At 46.0% G+C, this 21,438-nt stretch overlaps 1 long non-coding RNA gene and 1 pseudogene across 1 annotated transcript; one reads left to right on the top strand and one right to left on the bottom strand.

Annotated features, from left to right (window-relative positions):
- Positions 1-385: 385 nt before the first annotated feature.
- On the top strand, positions 386-1,789 carry LOC122016690. Its single transcript, XR_006121176.1, has 3 exons — positions 386-522; positions 1,442-1,502; positions 1,680-1,789. It is a non-coding gene; the product is annotated as an uncharacterized LOC122016690 (long non-coding RNA).
- Positions 1,790-13,787: 11,998 nt separating this feature from the next.
- Positions 13,788-20,306, bottom strand: LOC122013507 (annotated as a pseudogene).
- Between the last annotated feature and the right edge of the window lie 1,132 nt (positions 20,307-21,438).

Raw genomic sequence — 21,438 nt, 5'->3', positions numbered from 1 at the left:
TCATGAAACAAGTTTCTATGGGTTCCTAATTTTCTCATGATCTTAAAAATATCCTCATCCAAAATTTTAACCTCATATATTTAGTATGGTGATTTTTTAACCCGAATTTGACCTAATTCATAATAAAAAAAATTTGCCGCATTTAATATAGTATGTTAAAATTATGGATGAAGATATTTTTAAGATCATGAGAAAATTAGAAATCCATAGAAACTTATTTCACGGAAATCCGATATCTCTAAGTTCATATTTAGTGTTTCCAAATCATTTTTTTATTTTTTTTAAAAAATTTTATATTCTGGGACGAATTTTGGAATTCGTCCCAGATTTAGGGTCGAATTCTGGAATTCGTCCCAGATTTGGGGACGAATTCCTAGATTCGTCCCAAAAAATAAGCAATGGAAAGAAATTTTTTAATTTATAAGTTAACCCTAAATCTCCTCCCACCCATCTGCCCCTTCACTCATCCCTTCACTGCAACTCTTGCGGCGGCTGATTCCTTCCCGATCGGCTGCGGCACAGGTAACCCTCTCCCTTCTCCCTTCTCCCCTCTTCCCTCTCCTTTCTCCCACATCTGCCCACTTCTTCTCGCGAGGCCGCGGCTGGCCTCGCCTGGCCACGCGTGGCCGCGCGTGGCCGCGGCTGGCCGCGGCTGTCAGCGCCTGGCCGCGCCTGGCCGTGGCTGGCGGCAGTTGGCCGCGAGTCGCCGCTGCTAGCACTGATGTCGCAAGATTTGGAATGGTGGAGTACTGATCTGTGAAATTTAGGGCTTCATTCTTGTTTGTTAACAAAGAAAAGCACTGCAACTCTTGATCACTTAGATGTCAATGACCAATGATCTGTGAAATAGGGTTTAGGGCTGTTTTTGGATAAAGATTTGTAGTTCTTCTTGTATATAGATGTACAGTTTAGGGGTGTGGAAGTAATAAAATCTCAACTACACTAGGGCAAAATTTTGATACTAGGGTTTCGAATCCTAAATGTATGGGGAGCTCCAGTATACCATAGGTATAAATTTACCTTTGATTTTCTGTGTACTGATCCTCTTTATCATTACAAATACTTGTAGGATAGTTTTTAGATTGGAATTAATTAATGGAGGGACAAATTACAATAGAGTTGACATGTTTTTTTTCTTTGATACAAAATTCAAAGGGTGCTCATTATTATTATTATTGTTAAAAAGATTTTCTTTTAAAGGAAAAAACAGAAGCGACCCTATTCTATTTTTTATCTCAAAAATATCCTTATCAAAATATTTTATTTTTCATCTAAAAAATGTCAATTCTGATCCACAATTGCTCTAATATAGAGAGTAATTTTGTTTTTTTCCAAATTTTGTTCCATTAAAATATTATTATTTCAATTTAATTACAATTGCTTCAACTCTATTAAAATTGTTAGAATAATACTATAATAATTGATAATGTTGCTTGTGCAGGTTTCAATTTGGCATGATCTCAGTGTAGTTGAAGACAACTGTATTTGTTCACGTCTTTTCGGTATTTCTAAGTTCATTAATATGCATTTAATGATCTGTATATAAAGTTAGCTTTAAATAATTATTTTATAGTTGATTAATTGTATTTCTTCTTTTTGATAAGCTTTTCTTTGTTGTTTTGTCTTCAATGATAAGATTTATTTCTGTTAATAATGTTTAACTAAATAGCTGAATTCAGGTAAAATGCAGAATGAGCGAAGTTGGATGTATAACAAGAATTCAAGTATAATGCAGAATGAGGAAGAGGAGGAGGAGGAGGAGGAGGATGATGATAATCATAATGATGACTTTAATTTTTGACGATGGGTAAGTTTTGTTAGCTTATTTAAAGAAATTTTTCATAATTATGTATGATGATTATTTGTCTCATGTTTACTGTTTTACACATTAATCAATGACTTGTTAACTTTTCTAATTTTTATTTTAATTAATATTGTCAATTTGTTTTTAACAGGGTTGGTGAGGCGAACTAAAGGTCCAGAAAAAAGTAAGTATTAAGTAACATGTTAAACTTTTAATTTTATTTATTTATTTATTTATTTTCTAATTGCTTTTAATTTATTGAAATTTATTACTACTGCTTTATTAGTTCAAATTGCAAATTATGATTAGAGTTTACCTAACAACCAAGTAACCATGATTACTAAAACACTTGTATCACAAAAAAATTAAGTTTAATTAGTTTGTGTTTTCTTCATTTGAGCTATTTTCATATGTTAGGAAATTTTAAGAATATCTTTCATGCTCTCCATGTGATCACATGGACATAGAATATTTGTAGCTATTGATTGATATGGTGAAATAGGTATTATTATAACAATTTGATGTGCCATTTATATTAGGTTGTATCATATTTACGATGTTTTTACTTAGCTTCAAGATACTTCTTATAATTTTATGACATGGATGGTTCATATCGTTGGTAAATAGGACATTTATTTGAATGTTTAAGGAATTTCACAGTTATGTCTTGTTTCCAATCTTTCTTGTTACATGGGCATTTCGTATTATATTTATAATCTTTCTTGTTACACATGATCTGGTTTATTTGTTTGTTGTTATGTAGGCAAAGGAGATTTGAAGGGGTGCAAAGCTTTTGGGCAGACGAAGATGACTTGATGTATTTTTAGTTTATTTACCTCCTTGGATGGATGATGGACTTATATAACATTTGATTGTTGAACTTTATAATATTTTCTAGAAGCTTGAACAAGATAGATCTTGTAAAATTTGTTGAGATCTTTATATTTGTTGAATTATGAGTTGATCGAGTTCAATTATTACTCTTGTATGTGAAATTAAGATGTGTTGAATGTATATAAATGTTATTTGAATTTGGTGTTTATGTATCTATGGATTGAATTGCAAAAAGAAATTTAATCTGGAAAAAAAATTTAGTATTAGGGACGAATTTGGCGACGAAAACGATTTGTTCCCACTCTATCGTAATTGTATCGAATATAGAATTTGGGACGAATATGTGGATTCGTCCCAGAATTTGGGACGAATTCTGGGACGAATCCACAAATTCGTCCCAAAATTCGTCCCAGATTCTGGGACGAATTTTGGGACGAAAATTTATTTATTAATTAAACTAGTATTTTTGTCCCCAAATTTGTCGCAAATGCTTAAAATTTTGCAACAAATTTATTATTCGTTGCAAAATTAGGGACAAATTTGGCAACAAAAAAAATTTGTCACCGAATTCGTCCCCAAATTCGTTGCAATATTAGGGACAAACTTAGCAACAAAAAATAATTTGTCACTGAATTCGTCCCCAATTTTGTTGTAAAAATAGGGACAAATTTGGCAACAAAAAATTATTTCCTCCAAACTGAATTCATCCCCAAATTCGTTGCTAAGTTTGCAACAAAAAAATTATTCGTTCCTTTTTTGCGACAAATTTGGGGACGAAAATTTTATTCGTTGCCAATTTTGTCCCCAAATTCGTTGCTGAATTTGCAACAAATCATAATTCGTTCCAAAAGTTGGCATCAAACATTTTGGGACGAAAAAATTTTCATCCCTGATTTCGTCCCAAAAAATTTTGCAACGAATTTTTTTTGTAAAATTCGTCCCAAAATGCCTTATTTTTTGTAGTGTTTCCTTATCTTCCCGTTTGTTTTGTTCTAACTGATTTATTCTTTGCTCCTGCAGCTGAAGTTATGTGGCGCGCTAAAGCTACCGAGAAGCTCAAACTGAAGGCCGCTCAGATTGAGGCGGTGACGAACAAGGAGGCCGCCGAACGAGGCCTTACTCCAACTGATCCGGCCGGCGAAGAAGGTTAGGGGACACCAACTGTCCCCGAAGCCTCAGACGCCCCTGCCTCTCACGATGAGGCCGCGGGTGACATAGCACCTCCTACCGAAGCCGAGGTGGAGGGCCGTTCGGCCGATGATGTGCCGCTACGCGCTCGGAAACGCCGACGACCGGAATCCGCATCTGCCTCGACTACACTTGATGAGCCACAGCCCGAGCGGGGCGCGGATGCACCGGTGCTGTCCGGGACGGTTTCCCTCGAGAGTACTCCGACTCCTCATGGTTCTCCGAGGGCCAGCTCTGAGGTGCCGCCGTCCAGCCCTTCAAGAACTTTGCGCCGTATCAGGCGCTTGGGCGAGCTTCCCTCCTCGTCCACCGGTGGGCCGTCCGGTAAGGCCGACGCTTCCCAGAGCGAGCCGAGCGGCCAAAATTTAATTAAAACCGTTCTGCGCCTTCCTTCGGAGGCGTACATGGCTGCTGCTGATCGGCCTGTGGTCCCCAAGTAGCAGATTACCTTGACAGGCCCTCTGGCCCAAGCTTGGGTGGACGCTCGGCGTCGAATATCCAAGATGACTCCCGGGCAACTCGGCGACAACAATCTACAACAGGCCACCGGGGTATGCTCTGTTTCTTTGTTTACATATTCGAATTATGTTTTTAACCTGTCCACATTTGCTAACAGAACTGGGTGGAGCAGATCGCCATTAGCGATCGATTGGCCGAACTGGAGGACGAGTTGAAAAAACAAAAAGCTGTGGGGGGTGCCAGGCCGTCGACGACCGCTCTGGAGAAGGCCAAAAAACTACTGGATGCCGAACGGAAAAGGGCTTCCGATCTGGCGAGCAAGGTCGTTCGGCTTGAAACGATGATCAAGCAACGAGATAAGGAGATCAAAACGGCGACCACTCGGAAGCAACAGGCCATCAATGATATGGACCACATGAAGGTGGAGATCAGGGGGCTGGAACAACGCATCAAAGATTTGGACGCCCTGCTAGCCACCGAGAAGGAGAGCCGCTCGGCCGATCTCCAAAGATTTGATGGAGATTTGAAGGATCTTCAGGCCGCTAGCGACGCTGCCCACGCCGCGCTCAAAGAATATATTGAGGGGGAGTCGGCTCGCTCCGAAGAAGGGAGGAAGGCGTTCCTCTGCTCGGAAGACTTCGGAGAGAAGTTTACCGACAAGATATCCCTCACTTTCGAGGAGGCGATCAAGGCGGCGGTGGGCTATCTGAAGACCAAAGGCCACCTACCTGCCGAGCTGACCATCCCCCCCGAGGACCTCGCGAGCGTGATGGACGCCATCCTCGACGCTCTTTTTGATTTTGATGTGTGAGGAGCGTTTTTATGAACTTTTTTGTATTCCCTTCGTTTGGCCCAACTTATCTCTGTAATGACTTATTTGATTCACCTAATGAGTAATAGATGACCTTCTGCTCCTTTCACTTCTGTTTTAGCAAGGCATTTTTCCGTCGTCACGCTAAAGTGTTCTTTATATCCTTTCCGCTCGGCGCCACGCTTTTGTCCGGCTCAATTCGATCGTCTTAATGACATCTATCATGCGACCGCGCAGCTGCTAGGCTTTCGAACGTAAACGTTCGGCATTTACATGCTAATATCCCTAACTTCCACTGACCCACTTTTTCTTTGTGCCTTACCTCCAAAGGGTTTTTCCATACATCTTTGATAAGCGAGCCGCTCAGCCGTATAACTAGGCTATCGTTGATTGCATCATGTGACTGGCTATCCGCTCGGACGTTTTTAGGCGCCGACTTGTCTCTCGATATTTATCGTCGGAGCTTGACGGTCTTCCGCTCGGACGTTTATAGACGTCGGCTCGTCTCTCGATTTTTAACGTCGGAGCTCGACGGTCTTCCGCTCGGACGTTTATAGACGTCGGCTCGTCTCTCGATTTTTAATGTCGGAGCTCGACGGTCTTCCGCTCGGACGTTTATAGACGCCGGCTCGTCTCTCGATATTTAACGTCGGAGCTCAACGGTCTTCCGCTCGGACATTTATAGACGCCGGCTCGTCTCTCGATATTTAACGTCGGAGCTCGACGGTCTTCCGCTCGGACATTTATATACGCCGGCTCGTCTCTCGATATTTAACGTCGGAGCTCGACGGTCATATTTAACATCGGAGCTCGACGGTCTTCCGCTCGGACATTTATAGACGCCGGCTCGTCTCTCGATATTTAACGTCGGAGCTCGACGGTCTTCCCCTCGGACGTTTATAGACGCCGGCTCGTCTCTCGATATTTAACGTCGGAGCTTGACGGTCTTCCGCTCGACGCTTATAGACGCCGCTCGTCCCTCGATATTTAACGCCGGAGCTCGACGATCTTCCGCTCGGCGGCTTATAGACGGCTCGTCCCTCGATATTTAACGCCGGAGCTCGACGGTCTTCAGCTCGAGGTTTATAGCGGCTCGTCCCTCGATATTTAACGTCGGAGCTCGACGGTCTTCCGCTCGGACGTTTATAGACGCCGGCTCGTCTCTCGATATTTAACGTCGGAGCTCGACGGTCTTCCGCTCGGACGTTTATAGACGCCGGCTCGTCTCTCGATATTTAACGTCGGAGCTCGACGGTCTTCCGCTCGGACGTTTATAGACGCCGGCTCGCCTCTCGATATTTAACGTCGGCGCTCGACGGTCTTCCGCTCGGACGTTTATAGACGCCGGCTCGTCTCTCGATATTTAACGTCGGAGCTCGACGGTCTTCCGCTCGGACATTTATAGACGCGGCTCGCCTCTCGATATTTAACGCCGAGCTCGACGGTCTTCCGCCGGACGCTTATAGGGCCGCCTCTCGATATTTAACGTCGGAGCTCGACGGTCTTCCGCTCGGACGTTTATAGACGCCGGCTCGTCTCTCGATATTTAACGTCGGAGCTCGACGACCTTCCGCTCGGACATTTATAGACGCCGGCTCGTCTCTCGATATTTAACGTCGGAGCTCGACGGTCTTCCGCTCGGACATTTATAGACGCCGGCTCGTCTCTCGATTTTTAACGTCGGCGCTCGACGGTCTTCCTGGTTAACTTTTAATTGATTATATATGCCTTGCCGAGGGGCGAAGGGTCTTCGATATCGAGCGTGCGGCTCGTTTAATATACCTCCGGCCTAATGGTCCGGGGCCTTCAATATAGAGCCTTTGGCTCGGATACAATTCCCCTTGCCGAACGGCGCGGGGTCTTCGTCCTCGAGCATTCGTCTCGTATATTTATATGCCCCGGCCGAACGGCACGAGGTCTTCACGCAGTAAGCCGTTCGGCGGAGGATGCTCAATGTGTTTTCATCTTTTTGCTTCCTGCATTACAAGTACACAGGCGACTAGCATATACACAAAAATGAATTACATTCGTGCACCTTTCATCCAGCTCGATAAGGCTGGAGATGATTTGCACTCCACGGTCGATCTAGCTGCCGCCCGGCTTCATCCTCCAAATAATATGCGCCCGAGCGGAGCTTTTCAATAACTTTGAAGGGGCCCGCCCACGGTGCCTCCAGTTTGCCGACGTCGCCGACCGGCTTGACTTTCTTCCAGACGAGATCGCCGACCTGGAATGATCTGGGGATTACGCGGCGGTTGTAGTTTTGCTTCATCCGCTGCCGGTACGCCATCAGCCGAACGGACGCCTTGGCTCGCTCCTCGTCGACCAAATCCAGCTCAATATTCCTCCGTTCGGCGTTACCATCATCATAGCTCATCCTCAGGACGGACTCAACACCGACTTCAACCGGAATGACCGCCTCGCCGCCATACACCAAATGGAACGGTGTGCCGCCCGTCCCTTCCTTCGGAGTCGTTCGGATGACCCATAAGACGCCCGGCACCTCATCTGGCCAACTTCCTCCCAAATGGTCGAGCCGAGCGCGCAGAATACGAAGAATTTCCCGATTGGCCACTTCGGCTTGACCGTTGCTTTGGGGATAAGCCACGGACGTGAAGTGTTGCTCGATGCCGTAGCTTTTGCACCAATCCCCTAGCATCTTCCCTGTGAATTGCCGTCCATTGTCTGAGACCAATCGGCGAGGGATGCCGAACCGACAGATGATGTGTTGTCAGATAAATTTTTTGACCATCTGTTCGGTGATCTTGGCTAGCGGCTCGGCCTCCACCCACTTGGAAAAATAATCAACCGCCACTAGCAAAAATTTCCGCTGCCCGGTCGCCATCGGGAATGGACCAACAATATCCATTCCCCATTGATCGAACGGACATGAAACCGTTGATGCCTTCATTTCTTCCGCCGGTCGGTGGTTGAAGTTATGGTACTTTTGGCATGAAAGGCACGTTGACACTGTCCGAGCGGCATCTGCTTGTAAAGTCAGCCAGAAGTATCCAGCCAGCAGGATCTTCTTAGCTAGTGCTTGTCCGCCCGGATGTCCTCCGCACGATCCTTGATGTACTTCTTGGAGGATGTAAGCCGAGTCCTCCGAGCTCACGCATTTCAACAACGGGCGTGAGAAAGCCTTTTTATAAAGCTGATCGCCGATGAGTGTGAACCGACCTGCTCTCCTCCTTAGCAGCTGGGCTTCATACTCATTGGATGGTGTGGCGCCCGAGCGGAGGAACTCTATGATGGGCGTCCGCCAGTCGCTTGGAAATGTGAGGCCTTCCATCCGGTCGACGTGCGCCACCAACAGTACTTTTTCAATTGGCTGCTGAATGGCGACCGACGTTATTGAGCTCGCGAGCTTGGCTAGCTCATCGACCGCTTGATTTTCTGCTCTGGGTATCTTCTGAACAATAACTTCTCGAAAATCAGCTTTGAGCTTCTCGAAGGCTTCAGCGTAGAGCTTGAGCCGAGCACTATTGATTTCGAAAGTACCAGAGAGCTGCTGAGCGGCCAACTGCGAGTCCGAGTGGAGTGTCACCCGACCGGCTCCCACATGCCGGGCGGCCTGCAAGCTAGCTATGAGGGCCTCATACTCCGCCTCATTGTTGGTAGCTTTATAATCCAGCCGGACGGATAGGTGCATCTTTTCTTCTTGTGGGGAGAGCAGCAATATTGCGATTCCGCTTCCGAGCCGAGTGGACGACCCATCCACATATATTCTCCACATAGCTTCCAGCTCCGGCCTTTGCACCTCAGTCGGCCAAGGATTGCGCTTTGATCGCCGAGCGGGGCTGGTATTGAATGTCAAATTCACTTAGCTCTGTCGTCCATTTGATGAGCCGTCCGGATGCCTCGGGATTTAGTAGAACACGTCCGAGCGGGCTATTGGTTTTGACAATAATAGTATACGCCAGGAAATATGGACGAAGGCGCCGAGCGGCGAGGACCAGAGCGAAAGCTAGCTTTTCGAGCCCAGTGTAGCGAGATTCAGCATCTTTTAAAATGTGACTAAGGAAATACACAGGCTCCTCTCCGCTCGCCCTCACCAATGCTGAGCCGACTGCCTGCTTGGTCGAGGATAGATAAATACAAAGTGGCTCACCAATAGTCGGCTTGGCTAATACCGGGAGCGAATTCATATATGCCTTCAAATCTTCGAACGCCCGGTCGCATTCTTCATCCCAGTAAAATTTTGTAGCTTTGCATAAGATCTTGAAAAAAGGAAGGCTCCGGTCGGCGGTTTTGGAGATGAATCTGGATAGAGAGGTTATCCGACCGGCCAAACGCTGCACTTCCCTTGTATTTCTTGGGGGCGGCATATCTTGTAGAGCTTTCACCTTGCTGGGATTTGCTTCGATTCCCCGCTCGGTCACTATGTACCCCAGAAAACGCCCCCCTTTTGCTCCGAACAGGCACTTCTGGGGATTTAGCTTGACTTCATATTTGCGCAGCGTTCGGAAGGTTTCCTCCATGTCTTTGAAGAGATCTGCCGCTCGGACGGATTTGATGAGAATGTCGTCCACATAAACTTCTAGGTTCCGCCCGATCTGCTCTCTGAATACTTTATTCATTAAGCACTGATATGTGACTCCCGCATTCTTCAATCCGAACGGCATTACATTATAGCAACAAGTGTCGTCGGCCGTCACGAAGCTGACTTTTTCTTGATCTTCACGGGCGAGCGGCACTTGGTGATAGCCCTGGTAAGCGTCGAGCATACAGATTAATTCGCAGCCGGCCATAGAGTCCACCAGCTGGTCTATCCGGGGCAGAGGATAAAAATCTTTCGGGCAAGCTTTGTTGAGATCCCGGAAATCTATGCACACTCTCCATTTGTTGCCCGGTTTGGCTTCCAGAAGCTTCTCCACCTCCGCTCGGATGATGACGTTCCGCTCGGCGCTGAAATCTCTTTTTCTTTGCTTTACCGGCCGAGCGTCTGGTCGGACATGTAACTCGTGTTGCGCTATGTTCGGCGAAATTCCGGGCAGCTCATGTGTCGACCAGACGAAGACATCATGATTTCTTCGGAGGCATTGGATCAGCTCTTCTTTCTGCTTCTCCTCCAGATCGGCCGCAATAAAGGTTGTGGCCTCCGATCGGGATGGGTGAATCTGCGCTTCCTCTTTTTCTTCATAAATTAAAGAGGTTGGCTTTTCGGTGATGGCGTTTACCTCGATCCGGGGCGCCTTCCGAGCGGAATTGGCTTCTGTTTGGACCATCTCGATGTAACATCGCCGAGCTGCTAACTGATCTCCTCGTACCTCTCCCACTTTGTCCTCCACGGGGAACTTGATCTTCTGATGGAAGGTTGATACGACCGCTCGGAATTCGCTGAACGCAGGTCATCCCAGAATGACGTTGTAGGACGAGGGAGAGTCGACCACCACAAAGTTTGTTGTCCTTGTCCTCCTGAGCGGCTCTTCTCCCAACGAGGTAGCCAGCCGGATCTGTCCGACCGGCTGAACTGCGTTACCCGTAAACCCGTAGAGCGGAGTTGTCATGGGTAACAGCTCGGCTCGATCAATTTGCAGCTGATCGAACGCCTTCTTGAATAAGATGTTGACTGAGCTCCCTGTGTCAACAAATACGCGGTGAATTGTGTAATTGGCTATTACCTCTTTGATAAGCAGAGCATCGTCGTGGGGGTACTTCAACTCCTTCCAAGTCCCCTGGCCCGAAACTGATTTCCGGTCCGCTCGCCCGTTCTTGGCTGTAGCCAACGGCATGGATTTGGAGCTGTCGGACGCTCGCCTTTCTTGCTCTGTTAGAGTCTCCTCCGGTTGGCCCGCCAGTAATAACGTTAATCTCGCCTCGGGAGGTATTGCTTTTATTTTCCTCTTCCCGAGCAGACGGTCGAGACCGTTCTCTGGACGCTCGGCGATTCTCCTGCCTTGGGGAACGGTGCCGATCGGCTTCATGAATTCTTTGCCGCCTGTCGACTGAGGGAGACCGCCGTCCGTCATTCCGGGGTACGGGATGAGACACGAAAGGAAGACTTCGACAATCCCTTGTGTTGTGCGTATCCGTCCGGTGGAAGGAGCAGAACCTCGGGGTCCATTTCTTCTTTGGCTTGGGCCGAGCGGCGGATACCTCTTGCACGTGGGATCTGGCATGGGGGGATCGAATTGCTTCGGCCCTTGGTCCTCTGGGCGGCTGATGGGTTGCGGGTTGTTTCCGCTCGGCTGGAGGAGCCCGCTCGGTTGGAATTTCTTTTTTCCTAGCCGCTTGTGCCTCTTCCACGTTGATGTACTCGTTCGCCCGGTGTAGCATGTGATCATAGTCCCGGGGCGGCTTTCGGATGAGCGATCGGAAGAAATCCCCATCCACCAGGCCTTGTGTGAAGGCATTCATCATGGTTTCTGAGGTGGCCGTTGGAATGTCCATCGCCACTTGGTTGAACCGCTGGATGTAAGCTCGAAGCGATTCACGGGCTTCTTGCTTGATGACGAACAGGCTCACGCTCGTTTTCTGGTAGCGTCGACTGCTCGCAAAATGGTGGAGGAAGGCCGTTCGGAAATCTTTGAAGCTTGTGATGGATCCGTCCGGCAATCTCCGAAACCACCGTTGAGCCGAGCCCGAGAGAGTGGTAAGAAAAACTCGGCACTTTACTCCATCTGTGTATTAATAGAGAGTAGCTGTGTTATGGAACTTACCCAGATGATCATCCGGGTCGGTTGTTCCATTGTACTCGCCGATCGTAGGAGGCGCGTAGTGCTTTGGCAGAGGGTCTCGTAGGATAGCCTTTGAAAATTGGCGATTGATTCGCTCGGGCGACACGTCCGCTCGGGGGGTTTTCCCCTTTCTGTTATCTCGTCTAGGCATTTCATCCGAAGAAGATCCCCTATCCCGGTGGGCTGCCACGGCTTCAGGGGTGCGGAACAGAGCCCGATGAAATGCGACGGTGGCAGGTGGTGCTTCCGCTCGGTCGCCAGACGCTGAAGTTGCTTGCTGCTCCGACCGCTCGGCTGCTGCCTTCTGTTTTTGCTCCACAAGCTTGGCGGCCCTTATCTCGATCAGAGCGTCGAGTTCCTCTGTCGAAAGTGTCACCGCGTGTTGTCGTCCAGCCTCGTCCATTGTTTCCAATAGGATGCAGGAGCGTTCCCACAGACGGCGCCAAATTGATCCTGTCCGAATCGCTGAACCAAGGGACGCTGGGCACGTGGCGCTCTCCTAGTCGATGGCACAGGCCTCCGAAGCTCCGGCGATCCTGCACAGAAGTCGGGCCGGGAAGGGGTTCCCGGCGGCGACCCTCCGACGCTCAAGTCAGGTAAGTAGCGGAAAAAGGAGTTCCCATGCTTGTAGAATGCGTACCTCCGGCGAAGTCTAAGGTTCTTTATATAGGGCGATGAAAAAGCTCCTACACGCCTTTCGAGGCGCGTGCGTATCCGCAACCCATGCCTCGGTGTGTGCCTGTCAGAAAACTTACCTGACGCCATACTGCAACAGTCCCATCGCGCCTTCGATGGAACAACAAGACACCCCGTTGTCAGACTAGGAGTATGGCTTAGTCATGTGACTTGACGGCTATCAGGAGATGTTCCTGTTCTCCTTTACCGCCGGCCGGGACGTACGTCCGGACGGCCGGATGGAGAACATCGTCCGGACGGCCTTCATCCCTTGCGCCGGCCGGACGGCACGCCCCTCACATCTCGCCTGTCGCTTGTGCTGAGATGCCGGGGAGACTTCCAGGCGAGTGACTTCCTCTCGGCTCTGAGACATTGTTTCATTGAGCGTCGGAACCCCAACCCGGTCAGGGCGCCTTTTACTACCGAATGTCCATTGGTCGGCCGATCGGCCCTATCCATTTCTTCAAAGTCCGGTCGGCTCACCCTTCTCCGGCGGGCTACTTGGCCATTTGACCTCCACGTGGCGTTGACCCCTCGTTAGGGGGTCCCGGGCTCTTGCCACCGGATCACTCATCTCCCTAATTTCCCTCATGCCCTAAACTACATCCGGATCAGTATCCATTAGGTTTAGTATGCAAATATATTAATAACTATTTAAGTCGAATTAGAGACCAACCTTATCTAATATCCATTAGGTTTAGTACACTAATACAATCATTTGTAATTAATTATAGATATTGAACAATCAGATCAATTGAATCCAAGATCAATCTTATTTAATTTCTATAATTTAAGTGCACAAATATTAAATCATTGATCAAGCAAGTATTCATTTATACATATGAGTAGAGTGAGCATGATATTTTTTTCTCATAAAATAATAATCTATAATTTAATTTCTATTCTCATTCTACCTTACTATTAAATTCATACTCATTTTAGTTATTTAACTAAATACCACTTTATATTTAATATCCATTTAGTACACAAACATAAACATCAACAAATTGAATTATGAATATTAAACATCCTTTTCAATCAAATCCAAAACAATATCCTTTAATTTTCATTAGCTTGAGTATACAAACATTATCATTAACCATTTGAATTATGGATATTAAACAACCATTTCAGTCTACACCACACTGAGATAAATTATATTTAATATTCATGGATTTAGCACACAAACATAATTATAAAAAAATTAAATTATGATGAAAAACTAATTCAATTCGATCCAAGATCAATCTTATTTAATGTCCATCAAATGTAGTACACAAACATGGCCATGGGCAAAGCAAATGCTCTACAACTTAAACTTCCTCATCTCTCATATTTAGGCGAATTTCAACTGATAAACCGGTGTCTTGTTCGGAAAAAAGAGACCAAAGAACTTCTCCAAATCTACCGGACCTTTTTGATTCTCGTTGAACATCGAGAACAAGTAGGTCTCAATTGCAACCTCAGGCTTCTTTGGTGTCCCTTTCACGACATGGTTGATCAAATTATGATTATAAATGCATGCATTGTCAACTGATGCTCCAAAGTCACCTGCGGACGGCCAACCACTCTCGGAGACCACCACACCCACACTTGCCCCTCCAACCTTCTCCAATGCCGCATTGACCGCATCTAACATTGAATCAAATAGATTTTGGTATCCAAAAGGTCCATCTTGAACTATCACCCCGGTTGCATTGAACAAGGCATAGTCCAATGAAATATCATTGGAGTTATCCTTGTACGCGAAGTAAGGGTACATGTTCACAAGGATCGGAGCCTCATTCACTGCGAGGAAATGCACAATGGAGCTGATGATCTCTTTTGTCGCGTCCGAGAAATCCCCAGCCGAAGGTGGATATGAAACCCCGAGCACGGTGGTGGCCACCGAAGTGGTAACTTTGATAGTGGTAATGTTGTTCGCGACGAGCGCACTCTGGACATTGGACATGGCAGGGAGGACGAATTGAGCCATATCACTCGGAATGATCTCATTATATTGCCTACGTTGATGTAACGAAAGTTGACATTGTTGATGTGGGGGACTATGTTGGTTCCGACCCAAGTTTGAGCCGCCGAAATATCAAGGGCCAATGGTTGCATGTCTTGATGGAGTGCCCCGACTATGAGACCTATGTTGGATCCAGCCAAGGCGGCAAGCACATCATGATACGGTTCATAGATTCTCATGTGATCGATTTGGTTGGACTCGAACAGAGCCACAACCGTACCTCTGGAGGTGGTGGCAAATTATCGCCAAGCCTTCCATAACAAACTCCAATAGCAGTCACTCCTGCCCAAAATTCATATTAATAAATAATAATTAATTACATGAGCATTTTGAAAATATTTAAAAATATAAAGAAATATTAATAATAATAAAGATTCATAGAGTTTAACAAATAATTATTATCAAGGAGAAAGATTAACAATGGCAATGGAAGAATAATGAATATTTGGCGTAGCCATGGTTTCACTTTCGTAGTGGATAGAACGAAAAACTTGTCTTGTAGAAATAATGTAAAACTTTAGTTATATAGAGATGGGAATATAATGGTAACTTTTAAGGTTATTTGGAAATGTGGGGGAAAAGAAATTAAATATTAATAATGATTCAATGTGTTTCCCTAGCAAGTAATATTGTTTTTTGTAATAAATAAGCTACTAATTAGTTTTATAATAAATATAAAATATTAAATTCGTGTAAATCCTATATATATCAAAGAAAGCAAACCCCTAAATATATTACTTTTTTTAAAGGTCTTAAAAACCTGTATTTATATTTTTTTTTATCCTATGATATATTATTATCCATAATCTGGGTCGATGCTATTAAAAGAAAACAATGAAAGTTGAAATTATAGGTACTATTTTTTTGAGAATATTATTTATTTATTTTATTAAATTATAATATTATTTTGAAAGTATTTAAATAAAAATTAAGATCATAGTTGAAGTTTTGATAGGTTAATGTAATTGTAAATTGATGTGAATTGTGCTCATAAACATTTTTTTTTTCAAAATGCCAAGCTCAATATGTCAAGCATTGCTTATTAATGTATTTTATATTTACTAAGAAACTTGAATAAATTCTGGTATTCGTGAACATTTTATTAGTGGCAACGATAAATATATCATTTTTAATATATATATATATATATCATGTGTATTAATAAGAAAGTATATTTTTAATAGTAAAATAATGAATAATCATTAAGGACGAATGGATTGTAATGATATAATCAATCACACGAGGATTATATTTCTCACTGATAGATATTGATCTTGCGTGAACTATCAATGAACGAATCATCGGTGATTTGACGTTAATATTGATCCTATATAAAATCAGAAAAGAAGACGTGCTAAGTAAGTGACTTTGAGGTTGATCGGAATAAGACTTTGAACTGGTTAAAAAGGACTTGTGGTACCTCCTTCCTCTCTACGTACACTAAAGAGAGAACAAAGAAACTATTAGAGCGAGAATTAGAGAGGTCTCTGACGCAGACATTCCGACGCTCAAGTCAGTACGGTGGTCGAGCGAAAAGTAGAGAAGATAAATAGTAGATGCGTGCGGTATGTAAAATATATTGTGTCACGTACCTAACTAAAGAAGAGGACTATTTTTTATACCACCTCTCATAACCTCCATAATAATGAGGTGGCGAAGAACGTTAGGTGTCAAAAGTTGTCGAGTAATGGAAAGCGTACAACCTGAGAGATGTACGGTCATTCTCCGAGGAATCTTTCGTTACTTATATCTGAATTGTCTTTTATAACTTACGCCCTTAATGAGATGGTTAAGAGAATATGTTGTCATAATGTGTCGGATGATGGAAGGTGTATAGTCACTTCCGAGGAAAGTTCCATTGAATGCATATATTTCAATAGAAGAATATTCTCTAACAAATAACTGTTACTCTCAAACGAGTTGTTGTGATTCTCTGACAATGTTCTCTCCTTGATCTTTAGACGACCAACTATATATTATACTGACATATCAATATATAATAAGTAGGGCACTAAGTCATATAAGGTCATCCGACTCCTGGGTCTCTTGGCTATGTCTTATATGACTTGGTGCTGGGAATATGATATTAAAGTAATCCCATAGGTCCGACTAATTCTTTGACTGAACGATCATATACTAGGAGACTTGCCTTTGAAGAATGGAGAGTCATATCCCTGAAGATGTGATCTGTACCTTGGACCAATTGTTTGTATGTCCCGAAGCTTGTCCTTGAAATGCTAACTAGGGATTTGAAAGTCTGGTCAGCTATATGTCTGACCGGGTTTGTAGTGAGAATTATCTTGTATATTACCTTATATATGAGGTAGGGATTCCCCCTGTAAATCCGACTAACATTATGACTGCCCATCAAAGAGACTTACTCTCAAAAGTCTGACCAATTCTTAGACTGGCCAATTGTATGCTGAGCTGGATCCCATATACTCGACCGACTCTCAGGCCGTTCTGGTTTTACACTGAAGATAGTTTTGTCAAATTAAATGTGCATTTAATGAATCATTTGTTTAGTGAATCCTATCAAGTGCCATCATATCTTATCAAGTTATATTACCTTGCTGTTTCCTTTAGAGGGCAATGAATTTTGATAAACTAATATTTGAGATATTTTAAAGATTTGAGAGTTCTATGATTAGTTTGAACCATAATCTTATAAAAGGTAAGCTGTGATCTTGCAGTTGCAGACTAGCTATTGCACATGTGAGTGAAAATGGTTAGTACACTAGACTGGAAATCCTTTTGAAGAGTATCTTCTGACAAAAGATGATATTTATTCAATAGATATTTTGTATGTCTTGGATTCATTTGATTGGAGAAATTTCGTGTTTAATCAGGCCTCCAGTGTTTGTTGTTTCTAAAGGGTTTGTGCTCAATTCCTTTGGCCGTTTCCTTCGCTCTTTATGGTTCCGTTTAAGTTTAATATTTGTGTGTGCAACAACAGTTAGAACCGACTGCCAGTTAGCGGTTGATAATGTTCCCTGTATTGGCTTGTTCAGATAATTTAAATCAAAACTAACAAAATAGATGGAAATTTTAAATTGAAATTGACAAGCTTTCAAATTAGATCAAACTGGTTTTATTTAAATTGATTGGTACTAAAAAGTTATAAAATAAGTGTTAGATTCTATATCTGTATGTATAATATATATACACGCACAAATACACAATTAGCTTGTGACCAGAAAGATTGTCAATTAGCTTTTCATTTGATTGGCTAATAAGCGCCCTAAATTTAAAGCAAATCATAACTGATTTTCTTTTCTAATTTTTAAATGAAAACACCTTTTTTATATATGTTTTTGTTTGGTTTTGTGTGGCTTTATTATAATTATATTTTTGGGATTTTGAATCTGGCAACGGAAAAAAAAATTTGAAATTGTCACCTCGAGTCCTTTCAAAGTGACTCTTTATTATTTTGAAGAGAGATAAATTATGACCGATTCCGTCCGGAAGTTGATTCAGACGGATCGTCAGATGAGGTGGTGAGAATATTGATCAAATCGTGATGTTCCGAAGGGGGTATGCTGAGATGACTTCTATGTTCACCAAGTCGTCAGAAGTCCTCTGGTCAGCGCTACCTGCAGCCAACGCCGGGTTGGCCCGACCCCCGGTACCCCGAGTCTCGAGGCGGATCCAACGAATTAATATATGAATAACCGACTAATAATATAATAATGAAATAAATAAGGGGTGAGTACGGTAACATACCCTGGCCCAGGGGCGCCCTCAGATGGGATGCGGCTCGAGTTGTCGCGACCCGGAAGAGTAGACGACTCCCGATCAAGATGAAGAGCTGGATCTGACGACGCGGAACCAGACGCGACATGAAGTCAGAAGACGAGCTGCAGGTCGGGATAAGACACCGACACGCAGGCCGGGACACGAAATCAACACACAAACCGGGAAATGAGATCGGCACGCAGGCCGAGATACACTATTGATACATAGATCAAGATAGGACATCAGCGCGCAGGCAGGGATAAAACACCGGCACGCAGACCGGGATAACAACAGGAGCGGAATACGATCAAATCAGTAACACCCAACAATAACCAAGGCACAAAGGCTGAAACACCACAACATACAAAGCTGGAACGAGATAACACCACGAAGGCCGACACACAACGAGAAGGAATCAGAGCTGGGACGAAATTGATGTAAGGACGGCCGGCATGTGGATTGTTGACGCGCGGGGGCTGCTGGTCAGAGAGGCTACAACGCATGGAGGCGTGACGAGTCGAAGGAGGCGCCGGCAAGCAAGGCTGCGGTGCCCGATGACTGCCGGCTAGCGGGGCTACTGCGTAAGGACCGGGAAAAAGGGGAGGGTTATGTTTCGACGACGATAGGCCTCAACGGTGGCGTGCACGAGAGCAAGAAGAGGGGTGGCTCGGCTCCGACGAGAGGGTGAAAGGAAATGGAGAGGCGACGAGTTAGTGGTGGCGTCGCAGGGAATAGAAGGGGAGTTGTGGGCGGCGGCGTCGAGAGGAGGAAAAGGAGAAGAGTGAAGGTGGCAGCCGGCGGCGGTGCCGGCGAGGAGCAAAGGACGAGGAAGGTCCTCTTCCTGTTGGCGGTGGCAGCGACCTCCTCCATGAAGCACCCCCCTTGTGTGAGGCGATGGAAAAAATCCAGAAAGAGGAGAGTAGGAGGTGACGTTGAGGAGAGGGAAAGGAGATGAGTGGGAGGGAGGAAGGAGAGCTCCCTCTCCCTGGCGGCGGGCAGAAAGCACCCCCCCCAAAAGCTCGAACGAAGCCGCCCCCCCCCCCCCCCCATTCTCTGTGAACAGTGCCCTAAAAGGGCTTGCTACAGTAAAATGACCATAATACCCCTCCTCTTTTCCCTAATTCCTCTTCTACCCTAAGCCATATCCACATCACAAGCCTCCCCTTCAAGTCTAGTCGAAGGAGGCGCAAGTCCGACTGACTAGACCAAGTCCAACGTAAAATATAACCACTGTTGAACGCAAACTCCTATCACTGGGCTCGTTTTATAACGAAAAGAATAAGTGCTGACCGAGCAGCAAAAGCAATGTCGAGCGAGTGCCCAGCAGGGAATTGAGCGAATACCGAGCAGGTCTAAAGTCAATGGGCGAGCGATGTCAAGCGTACGATCGAGCGACAGTAAATCCCGATCGGACGACCCAAAAATGTCAACTAGGCAGTAGAGAGAATGCCGACCAGGAAACAAATATAATGTTGATCAGTCGAACTAAGAATGGGAGAGCGATGTTCAACGCGCGACCGAGAAGATGTCGTCCGAGCGACAGCAAATCGTGATAGAGTCATAGAGAGAATGATGGATGAGCAGAGCCGTGATCGCGATCGAGAAAAATATTGACCGAGCATCAATAAATCGTGACCGGGCTATAGAGAGAATGCCTACCGAGCAGAATAAGAATGGGCGAGTGATGTCGAGTGCGCAAACGAGAAAGCCTTTAAGCGATAGGCCGATCGGTGTAAAACGAGTAGCCGAGGGGCACCAGTGAGTGGTCGAGCCAATGGCCAAGCAACAGCAATGAGCGAAACGTGAATGGCGAGTGTCGGGCAGGGCGACGAGCGGAGCCAGTATGATGGGTGCCGGGCAGAGCGGCAAGTGAACGATGAGTATCGACCGAGCTACAGCGGTGAGCAAAACACGAACGCTGAGTGGCGAGCAGAGCGGCGAGCAGAGCGAGTATGATGAGTGCCGGGCAGAGCGGCGAGCGGGGTGAGTATGATGAGTGCCGGGCAGAGCGACAAGTGAGCGGTGAGTATAATGAGTGCCGGGCATAGCTGCGAGCGGGGCGAGTATGATGAGTGCGGGGCAGAGCGGCAAGTGAGCGGTGAGTGCCATCCGAGCAACAGTGGTGAGCGAAACGCGAAGGATGAGTGCCGAGCAGAGTGGCGAGTGAAGCAAGTGTGATGGGTGCCGGACAGAGCGACAAGTGAAGAGCGGCGAGCAGAGCGAGTAGCAAGTGAGGCGAGTTTGGTGAGTGTCGGGCAGAGCGACAAGTGAGGCGAGTGTGATGAGTGTCGGGCAGAGCGGCAAGTGAGTGGAGTGATGAGTGCCGACCAAGAGGTCGTTGGGCGTGAGAGCATGCTCACTTATAACTCGCGCTGGGGCGAGAGTCTGGGACAACCGACTGGGTAGGTCGTTGGGCGTGAGAGTCATGCTCACTTATAACTCGCACTGGGGCGAGAGTCTGGGACAGCTGACCTGGAAGGTCGTTTGGCGTGAGAGCAGTGCTCACTTATAACTCGCACTGGGGCGAGAGTCTGGGACAACCGACCTGGACGGTCGTTGGGTGTGAGAGCAGTGCTCACTTCTGGGACAACCGACCTGGACGGTCGTTGGGCGTGAGAGCAGTGCTCACTTATAACTTGCACTGGGGCGAGAGTCTGGGAATGCCGACCTGGATGGCCGTTGGGCGTGAGAGCAGTGCTCACTTATAACTCGCACTGGGGCGAGAGTTTGGGACAACAGACCGAGAAGGTCGTTGGGCGTGAGAGTCATGCTCACTTATAACTCGCACTGGGGCGAGAATCTGGAGGCATGAGAGCAGAGCTCACTTATAACTCGCACTGAGGCGAGAGTTTGGGACCCGACCGGGAAAGTCGTTGGGCGTGAGAGCAGAGCTCACTTATAACTCGCACTAAGGCGAGAGTCTGGGACAACCGACCGGGAAGGTCGTTGGGCGTGAGAGTCATGCTCACTTATAACTCGCATTCGGGCGAGAGTCTGGAGTCACTTATAACTCGCACTGGGGCGAGAGTCTGGAGGCGTGAGAGCAGAGCTCACTTATAACTCGCATTGGGGCGAGAGTCTGGGACAGCTAACCTGGACAGTCGTTGGGCGTGAGAGCAGTGCTCACTTATAACTCGCATTGAGGCGAGAGTCTGGGACAACCGACTGGGAAGGTCGTTGGGCGTGAGAGCAGTGCTCACTTATAACTCGCACTGGGGCGAGAGTCTGGAATCCCGACTGG

This window comes from Zingiber officinale, chromosome 8B (assembly GCF_018446385.1).
Source record: "Zingiber officinale cultivar Zhangliang chromosome 8B, Zo_v1.1, whole genome shotgun sequence".
In the NCBI taxonomy this organism is placed as follows: domain Eukaryota; kingdom Viridiplantae; phylum Streptophyta; class Magnoliopsida; order Zingiberales; family Zingiberaceae; genus Zingiber; species Zingiber officinale.
This window is presented reverse-complemented; position numbering and strand designations above follow the sequence as displayed.